Source organism: Protopterus annectens, chromosome 14.part0 (genome assembly GCF_019279795.1).
Source record: "Protopterus annectens isolate FY-2018-M chromosome 14.part0, PAN1.0, whole genome shotgun sequence".
NCBI classification, from domain to species: Eukaryota; Metazoa; Chordata; order Ceratodontiformes; family Protopteridae; genus Protopterus; species Protopterus annectens.
In genome coordinates this window covers 927,693,568-927,703,774 of record NC_056748.1, presented here as the reverse complement: position 1 = coordinate 927,703,774, position 10,207 = coordinate 927,693,568, and positions in this window count along the sequence as shown.

Sequence of the window (10,207 nt, the reverse complement as noted above, 5' to 3'; positions counted from 1 at the left end):
CCTTCACCTGGGACATGTTTGTGATAAAAAGAATTACTGTAACTTATAGTGCTGACTGTTAGAATTCTGATAGTCATGTAGAAAGTAGTGCTGTGGTGTTTCTAAATGTGTTTTTTTTTTCTATTTACATTTTTCTTCCTGACCGGTCCTCCCACAAGCTGCTGGCTTCGCTCGCAGACGTGTACCTTCACCTACTGCACATTGTACATTTTCAATACTCTTGCTATCTGTGTCTGTGTTATCCTCTCCCTCTGCCTCACGGACTACCCTGCCCTTGAAATAACAACAAGTTTTGGAGCACAATACCATCCTGTAACAGAAGACAGCACCTCCCCCAAGGTTTACTGAATCTTGCTATCTGTGTCTGTGTGCATGTTATCCTCTCCCAGTACTGCTACCTGCCTCACAGACTACCCTGCCCTTGAAGTAACAATTTTTGGAGCACAATACCGTCCTGTAACAGAAGACAGAGCCTCCCCCAAGGTTTACTGAATCTTGCTATCTGTGTCTGTGTGCATGTTATCCTCTCCCAGTACTGCTACCTGCCTCACGGACTACCCTGCCCTTGAAGTAACAACAAGTTTTGGAGCACAATACCATCCTGTAACATAAGACAGTGCCTCCCCCAAGGTTTACTGAATCTTGCTATCTGAATCTGTGTGCGTGTTATCCTCTCCCAGTACTGCTACCTGCCTCACGGACTACCCTGCCCTTGAAGTAACAACAAGTTTTGAAGCACAATACCGTCCTGTAACACAAGACAGCGCCTCCCCCAAGGTTTACTGAATCTTGCTATCTGTGTTGTCTGCATGTTATCCTCTCCCAGTACTGCTACCTGCCTCATGGACTACCCTGCCCTTGAAGTAACAACAAGTTTTGGAGCACAATACCATGCTGTAACACAAGACAGCGCCTCCCCCAAGGTTTACTGAATGTATGTAGTTCACTTGGTGCTACTTTCTCTTTAAAAAGTTATTTCTGTGATACATTGTCCCAGGAAAGGGCTCAGCCTCGTGTCTGCCAGTGGCTTGCTAACACCAAAAGTCCCTCATTACCCCCCGCTTTGTCTTCACTCCCTCACCCGATATTAATTAATTTATTTATTTATCTCTCCTTGAATTATACCTTGACGCCACTTCTTATTCTCGGCAACTAGGTGGCAGTATTATCCCTTCTAATTCCCTTACCGTGAATTACAGAAACGCTATGTTAATTCTAATTCCTGTACTGTGATTCATGAAAATGCTGTGATATTTCTGCTTTCCAGAAGATTTTCAGCATCCAGTGTTTATTCTCTGCATTTCCTACTTAAAGTAAACCAATACTCCCTAAATGAAGACTTGCCCGGTCTTCCTAGCTTAAAGTTAGTTTAAATGTAAAGATGCATCTTAACCTGTCTAGCATGTTCCAACTCTAAACGCTAATGTCATTTACTCTGCTCAAACTCTGATAGTGATAAGGACATCCCAAAGCTAAGTTATCTTCTGTAATTACAGTACTTATGGAGTGACAAAGCTTCACTGTTTAGATTTTTAACACAAATTCCCTCCACCCAGAGATAACTTTCCAGCCCCTGGGCTCTTTCCCACAAAACTGACTGATTGTTTTCTCAGCTTCCTTCTCCTTAGCTCTACCTGCTCCGTTCACCCTGCGGGCTCACTCCACTCCCCTACCCTACCTCCAATTCCCACACACCCCCAACACATCTAAACTTATACCCACCTAACCACTCCTACTTCCTCTCTACCTATTAAACTCCACCCATCACAGCACAATCAACTTCCTTCTCCCTCCCCCAAATATCCATCTATCACCCCACCCATCCCTTCCTTTTTTCTTTAACAATCCAGTTCCTACTTATATACCTTTCTCAACACCATGCCTACAAAACATACCTCCTTCTCAATTCAACTGTTACTTCTTCTTAACCTCACTTACATACACTACCTTACCCAGCCCAGCACCTTAACTCACTCACCACTCCTTCATACAACCACCTCACTCCACACAACACACTTACACTCATTTATCTCAATATCCCCTAGCCTATATCCCATTAACAACCATCTATTTTTTCATCACAAATTAATCACTCCATGTAAAATCTCTTGCCCCCCTCTAACTACTAAATCCCTCACAAAACTAATCACAAAAAAACATAGAAACAAAACAATCCAAACACCTCTTCAGCTTAATCCAACATCTAACAACCATACTTCTGTCTGGAGATATACACCCTAACCCCGGCCCAAACACCCCTTCCTCTACATCTAAATTCATTTTGCTAGCTTCTCTAAATGCCCAAACCATAGCTAACAAAATTCCCAGCCTGCATGCCTGGCTTCTCCATAACAAACCTGACATCTTAGCTATATCTGAAACCTGGTTAAAACCTCATATAAAAGATACTGAAATACTACCACCTAACTACTCCATCATCAGAAATGACAGGGCCCACAAAAAGGGTGGTGGAGTAGCTCTACTCTATTCATCCTCCCTATCCATTACTCCCTATAATAAATCCATTCCCCACTTCACCAATGCTGAACTTATACTAGCCCTATTTCAGTTGAATAAACACAAACACATATGCATAGCCTCCCTTTACATTCCCCCTGGAGACAATACCTCAATACTTAAATATATCCTCTTTTGGCTTTCTACCAATATCAGTAATTAAGCTATTATCATGGGAGACACAAACATTAATTGGTCCTCCATTCAGTCCCCTACACACACCCCTAAATATCAACCTATATAATTACTCTCAACTCATCAACTCCACTACGAGGCCCTCTAAAGACTTCTCCAATGGTAGCACCCTAGACTGGATCTTAGTCTCTCACCCCCACTACCACCCTGATAGTGGAACTCTTCCTGATTCCCTCAGTGACCACTTTCCCATCTTTGCCAGGCTTCTTCCTTCTCCCTTACAAGTAATTCATAATTACATCACCACTCGTTACCTAAAGAACTTCAACCCAAAGGTCTTTTCTGACTCCCTAAAATCTCTTAACTGGAACTTGCTAAAATCTCTACCCCTGGATAATGCTGTTGCACACTTTAGTACAACTTTCCTAAAACTGCTAGATAGTTATGCCCCCATAAAAACCAAAAGAATAAGAAATAAAATCACCCCCTGGCTAACAAAAAACACACTAACTGCCATGCACCTTACAGACAAAGCCTGGGCACGTTACCTAAGAAACAAAACACCCACCTCCTGACTTTGCAACAGAGTCAAAAAGCTTATCATAGCAGACTGTCAGAATTACTTCTCCTTACTTCAAAACAACCACAAAACCAATCCACAAAAATTCTGGAAAGGCATAACTATCCTCCTAAAAGCCAGCACAACTGAAAGTCCAAGCCCTGACCAGCATGCACTAGATATAGATCTGGCCACCCAATTCAACTCTTTTTTCATAGACTCTATTTCCAAACTGACCTCATCCTTCTCAAACAACACTTCACCCCCTACTGCTGCATCTCCTCTCGTCACCCCCCTCACCTCCAGTCTCTCATCCCCCATCCTCTCAACCCCCACTTTTCTCCATAAAACCCATTCCTATTTCTACCACAAAAAAAACTCCTGCAAAAGCTAAAACCATGCACCAATGCCCCCAATAACATTCCCTCATCTTTCATCAGCTTAGCCGCCAATGCCATTGCCTTCCCTATCAGCATCCTAATCAATTGCTCTATCCAAGAAGGTCTTGTACCCCAACTCTAAAAAAAGGCTTTCATCATGCCCCAGCACAAAGGAGGCAATAATAACAATATTACTAACTTCCATCCCATCACCATACTCTCTCCCCTCTCGAAACTCCTAGAAAAATGTATCCATCTTCAAATCCTTCCCTATCTTTTAGACAACTTATTAACTCCCACTCAACACGGATTCAGACCCAGTCACAGCACTATGACTGCCCTCCTATCCTTCCAGGAAACTGTGCATAAAGCCAGGGATTCTGGTTTTACTGTATCTACCCTCTTACGTGACCTTTCTAAGGCCTTCAACACTATCTCTCACAACCTTCTCCTTACTAAACTATCCAACCTAAACATATCCCCTTCCTCTCTTAAGTGGTTCACCAGCTACCTCTCTAACAGGCAGCAAGCTGTTAAGTAGAAAAAAGCCATCTCCTCTTTCTTTAACACACCTACTAGTGTCCCCCAGGGTTCCATATTGGGTCCCCTCCTCTTCAATATATTCATTAATGATTTCTACCGCTCAATCCCTTACGCTAACCTTATTCAATATGCAGATGATTCAACAATTATATGTGCTGCTACATCCATCTCCACTCTCTTAAAGTTGACTTAAGATATCTTCTCTACCACAGAACAGTGGATGTAAGACAATAATTTAGCACTCAATGCATCAAAAAACAAACTTATGGTATTTACCCCCTCTAAAACCAACACCATTGACAGAAACCTATTCTCCATCACCAGCCATAATAACACACCTCTTGAACTGGTATCTGAAACCAAACTACTAGGAGTCCAAATCAATGACCAGCTTAAATTAAATTCCCATCTACAACTAAACATAAAGAAAACCCACCAAAAACTTGTCATGCTCTACCGACAGAATTGATACCTCACTACTTCTACTAAGCTCACTCTCTCACCTACATTTCTCATCCCTTCCCTCCTTTATGGTGCCCCTCTCCTAACAAACCTACAATCATCTCTCAAGTCAAAACTGTCCTCTTGTTATAATAAAATTGCAAAATTTGTCTCTAGCCAAAAATCATCAACCCATCACTGCACATCTCTCCACAAACTAAACTGGCTAGAGCTTCCTATCTCTCCTGTACTCAGCTTAACCATGCTCACAAACTCATATTTCACCCCTCCCTCTTTCCTTTCCTCTACCTTTAAAATGCACCACCCAGAAAGACTACTAAGATCTAGCAACCAAAACCTAATAGAATTGTACAAACCCCTTCGCTCCCCAGGAAAAAACATCCTGTCCTTTGCCCTGGCACGCCTATGGAACTCCCTCTCTCCCTCCATCCGTACCACCACTAACCTCCCTTCCTTCACTCACATCTAACATCCACATGGGAATGTTCCTGCTCCCACCCCTCATAGCCTATTCTCCACTTCCTACAGGCAACTATCTCATTTATTCCAGACACCAACTTCATACTTACACCTAGCAAGTACTAAGCCAATTGTAAATAACTTCTTATCATTCTAAAATTGTACTTTTTCATTTCACAAAACTTTATATTTACTAAAGAAATGTTTTGTTTGTTTTCTGTTAAATGTAACCTATTAACTTTATTGTAACTGCTGTAATTTTCGATTTTGTCTTATAACCACAAAATTTTTAATTTGTAAACTGCTGTTTATCTGTGTGTTGTTGCTGTAATTTTCATTTTGTCTTATAACCACAAAAGTTTTAATTTGTAAACTGCTGATTATCTTTGTGTTGGAGCTTTTCTCCCCAGGACTCCATTGAAAATGGGTTCTTATTGGCCCAATGGACTATCCTGGTTAAACAGCTGCAAATAAATAAATAAATAAATAAAATGGGAAGTATCTAAAGTAATTTGCCAAATGTTTTGTGTGTTACTAGCAGTAGTGGCAGCGTGTAGAGTACTGTAAGGCAAGTTAAAGGTTTATGCCCTTTTCTCCACTGCAGTGTGATCCTGGAGTTAGTATATATAATTGGGGGGGCACAGCCCCCACAATGGGGGGTGTGGAGAGATTAGCCCTACACCTAGTTTGGTTGTACATTGTCCCGTTTCTGTTAAGAGGGTTAGTAAGTAGTTTTTAAGTTCTGGAAAGAGTTAGTTATTGGTGTTGTAAGTGTGCTTGTCTATGGTTTAAGATTTAGTATGTTGAAATTCAGCATTGTAGGCTGTCTGTGAAATGGGAGTCAGTCAAATGAGTTGTCAGTCAAATGAAATTTAGGTCAATTGGGTGTCAGTTAAATGAGTTTTAGGTCAAGCGAAGTAGACCCATATATATATATATATATATATATATATATATATATATATACACACACACACACACACAATTTTATATGTGTGTGTGTGTGTGTGTGTGTGTGTGTGTGTGTGTGTGTGTGTGTGTGTGTGTGTGTGTGTGCACGCACGTGCGTGTATGTCAGGATTCCTTGCAAAAAATATGCTTGTTTGCAAATTGCTGTTAAAGCTGTCGATCAGCCTGTGTACCAGTGCTTATACTAAGGGCCACGTAAAATTTTGTTACCAAAAATATCATCTCAATCTGCTCACAAAATCACCTACATTGACTAACATTTTATATTTACCTAAACACTAAATAAAATCTATAATAATAATGTCAGATTTGGCACAAAATGTTATTCTATAAGCTTAGTTTCATCATTCTGTGCTATCTGTTTGTTAATCACTTAAAGTATCAATTAAAACAAAACTTTTCACTGCTAAAAGAGTGTCACAGTAGAAGGGTGTGGAGGTGAAAAATTCTTCCGTCACCTTGGAGATGCAGTGAAAAGAGGTGAAAATGTCCCCATTATCCTTGGTGAGACAGTGGAGACAGAGAATCATTAGGTAGGTATGAAGGATTCCCTTACTATGAATATTTAACCCTGAAGGGATTGTAGTGTCAGTGTATGAGAAGTGGTACAAAAGCCATTATTGATGGGGCATGGCTTGGTAGGTGGTGAGGCAGGGTTTGAATTTCCTTCAGAATTTTTGGCTCAGTTGAAAAAACACAAAGTGAAAAGTTCCTCTATGTAACTATTTTTGAAGAATGGGCTGTATTGGTGGGAATGGTCCTTTTCAGTTATGTACTGAGGTGACAGCCATACTTTGTTATATGCATGCTGGATAGGTTTTGAGAAGATCATGCCAATGGCTATGAAAAACAGAGTTAAGCAGATCCATTTCAAACAGCTGCTGGATATTACAGGTATGTGTAGCTTTTTTATTTTTGAGAGACTGTCAAACTTATTTGTATCACTGACATCAGCTGTTGTACCATGTACACATATTGAAAAAAAAATGAGCATAAGTATGTATTTGTTGTACTTTTGTTGCAATGTTTTTTTTGAGAAAAGAATGTAATGTTTTATAGCATTGGTGTTATATATTAGTTTACAAGTTTCTTTTAACTTTAGTGTGTGGGAGGCAGTTACTGACATGTGGATAGGATTTTCCAGCTTTTTGGCTTATGATTTCATGTTTTTATTGAATATGTTACAGTGAGTTAGTTTATTTTCTAACAGGTGCAAATGAGCTAAGTATTTTCTTATTTACACAAATTTTGGAATGTGAAAAAGTCACTCTTTTGTCATCCAGTGAGCCTGGAGTGTGGAGATGGGCATCGTATAGGATGAATGGTTGTCAGTCTAGGAACCAGGCATTCATAAGGGATTACAAACAGAAGGAACAATGACCAAAAGTCTACATAGTACCATTTCAGTTATTTGTTTACAGATAAACACAGTGGGACCAGACACAAATGTATACAGTTGTAGGGTAAAAGAGAAGGAAACATGCTGAATAACATATTTTGCAATGCAGTAACACACAAAGATGCAACATGCATTCTAAGAAATGCAGTAGACAGAAGTCAGCACAAAATAAAATATGAAATTAAAGAAATAGATGAGTGGGTCTACTAATATTAAAACTGGCATCATTCATATTTTTACAGAGTTAGAAGCAGCCAGATCACAAAATTCAGGGCACTTCATTAATATTAAGAAATCAGCACTTTATGAAGATATGCTTTTTATAGAGACACCAGCATGCCAGATAGCCATTACAGTTGACTAGTGTTTAGAGATTAAAAACAATAAAGCATGAAAAAAGAGAAGACTGTTTCTACTACCGTCTGAACCTTGCATTGTCATATGCTTTCTCCAGAGCTAGTTGTAGTCATGCTATAAAATCATTGCACTTAGCTAACATTCAGAAATCAGTGCAAAGTAAAATTTGAAATGAAAAGAGCTGAAAAAAGTTGTGTACTCACCATAACATTCCATCGGAGTTATTGCTTTTCATTTGTCTTCAACCTGTGGGAATAGGATCCAGTATGGATCCGATCTGACCACATTTTCCAGCATTGGATCCAAGCTCCAATCTCCTCTCCTACTCATAATCCCCTTGCCTACCTCCTCCCCTCAGATCAAGTTTGCTACCGACAGTAGCACCCCAACCTAACCAAGTGCCTAACACTCTGGCAGTAGAACCCTGAAAGCACCATAAGGAAGACAAAGGCTTACCAGCGTAGGCGCTATGCCTTTCCCATCTGGTCTACCACACAGCCCACATAATGCAGAGGCAAGGAGGGAGGTACGGTCGAAGACAAATGAAAAGCAACAACTCAGACGGAATGTTATGGTGAGTACATAACTTTTTTAGCTGAAGTTGTTGTTTTCATTTGATCTCCAACCTGTGGGATGGAGTCCCCAGCTACCAAAAGACCCTGCGAGGTCCTCATGAAAGGATATTCTGGAGCATGGTGGAGCCAAAGGATGCCCTGCCTCTGGACAGGAGATGCAGATTATAATGTGAAATAAACATGTGTGATGATGCCCAAGTAGCTGCAGAGCAAATGTCATCCAAAGAAACCCTAGACCAAAAGGCCGGTGTAGTAGCCATGGACCTGGTAGAATGCCCCTTGACTGGACCTGGTAGAGATAATCCTTTTGCTGTATAGGCCAGAGCTATGCACTGAAAGATCCAACAAGCAATAGTGACCTTGGACACAGGTTTCCCTAAGAAGATATTAGAAAAGGAAACAAAAAGCTTATCAGACTTACGAAAGGACTTTGTTGTATGCAAATATAAATGCAATTGCCTAGGAACATCAAGCAAATGCAATGTATGCTATCCCTTGTTATGGAAGTTCAGAAAAAAAACAGGAAGATTAATGACCTGGTTAATGTTAGACTCTGAAGCCACTTTCAGAAGAAAGGACGGGTTCACCCATAGAGAAACCCTGTCTTTATGAAACACCATATAAGGGGGCTTGACAGATAAGGCCTGAATCTCCAATACTGTTTTAGCTGAGGTAATAGCGACCAGAAACACTGTCTTCCAAGACAGGAATTGTAAATCTACTGTAGCTGCTGGTTCAAAAGGGGAAGACACTAAGGACTGTAGGACTACAGTAAGATCCCAAGGGGGTGTAGGGTCCTTGACTGGAGGTCTAAGTAAAAAGGTGCCTTTCAAAAAGGCTTTACAAAGCTTTGAGGAAGCTAGGGAAGCCAAATTGTCTCCTATATGAAAATTAGAGATAGCTGCCAGCTGAACCTTTACCGTAGAAAAACTGGCACCCTGATGAAAAATATCTGCCAGAAACTCCAAAATGGTGCAGACTGGAGTAGTGAAAGGGTCCAAATCATGCTTAGATGCCCGTATCAAGAAATGTTTCCACTTACTTGAATAAACCTTCCTGGTGGAAGATGAGCCGCTACTAAAATATTCTTAACCAAAGAAGAAAGTCCGGGAGTCCTAACTATCACTGGAAGTGGAGTAGCCAAGCCATAAGCTTCAGACTGACCAGATTTGGGTGGGGGATCCCTGAGGGATGCGAGATCAGATCTGGAACCGGATTTAATGTCCAAGGAGGAGACAGTGCATGAGACCACAGAGATGAGAAGCAAACTTGATGAGGCCAGAATGGGGCAATGAGGATCACGATCAGAGGAAGTGGAGGATAAGCATACAGGAGACTGGAGGGCCAAGCATGAACTAGAGCATCTCTGCAGGACTCGCTGTACTTCACATTGGAATGTGAGGTGAAGAGATTGCAACAATGCTAAACTCACTTTAGAAAGATCTGTTTTGCTACTGAAGGATTCAGAGACCACTCATAAGGCATCAGAACAGATCTGCTGAGCCTGTCTGCCAGAATGTTGGATCTCCCCAGAATGTGCATTGCCACCAGAAAACAGCCAGTGGAGATTGCCCCATTCTCATAATCTCATTGCTTCATGACCAAGAGGATAAGACCTGGTTCCCCCCTGTTTGTTGATGTACCAGACTACAGACATGTCTGTCTGGATGGCAATCATCCCTTTGGGAAGATGGGCATGAAGAGCTTGCAATGCCAAGAGCACTGCCCTCATCTCCAGGACATTGATATGCAGATGGGTCTCCAGGGCAGACCGTGTGTCTTGGACTGTCCTTCCCTTGCAATCCCCCCCACCTGAGTAGGGAGGTGTCTGTGGTCATCATGGTCATTGGGG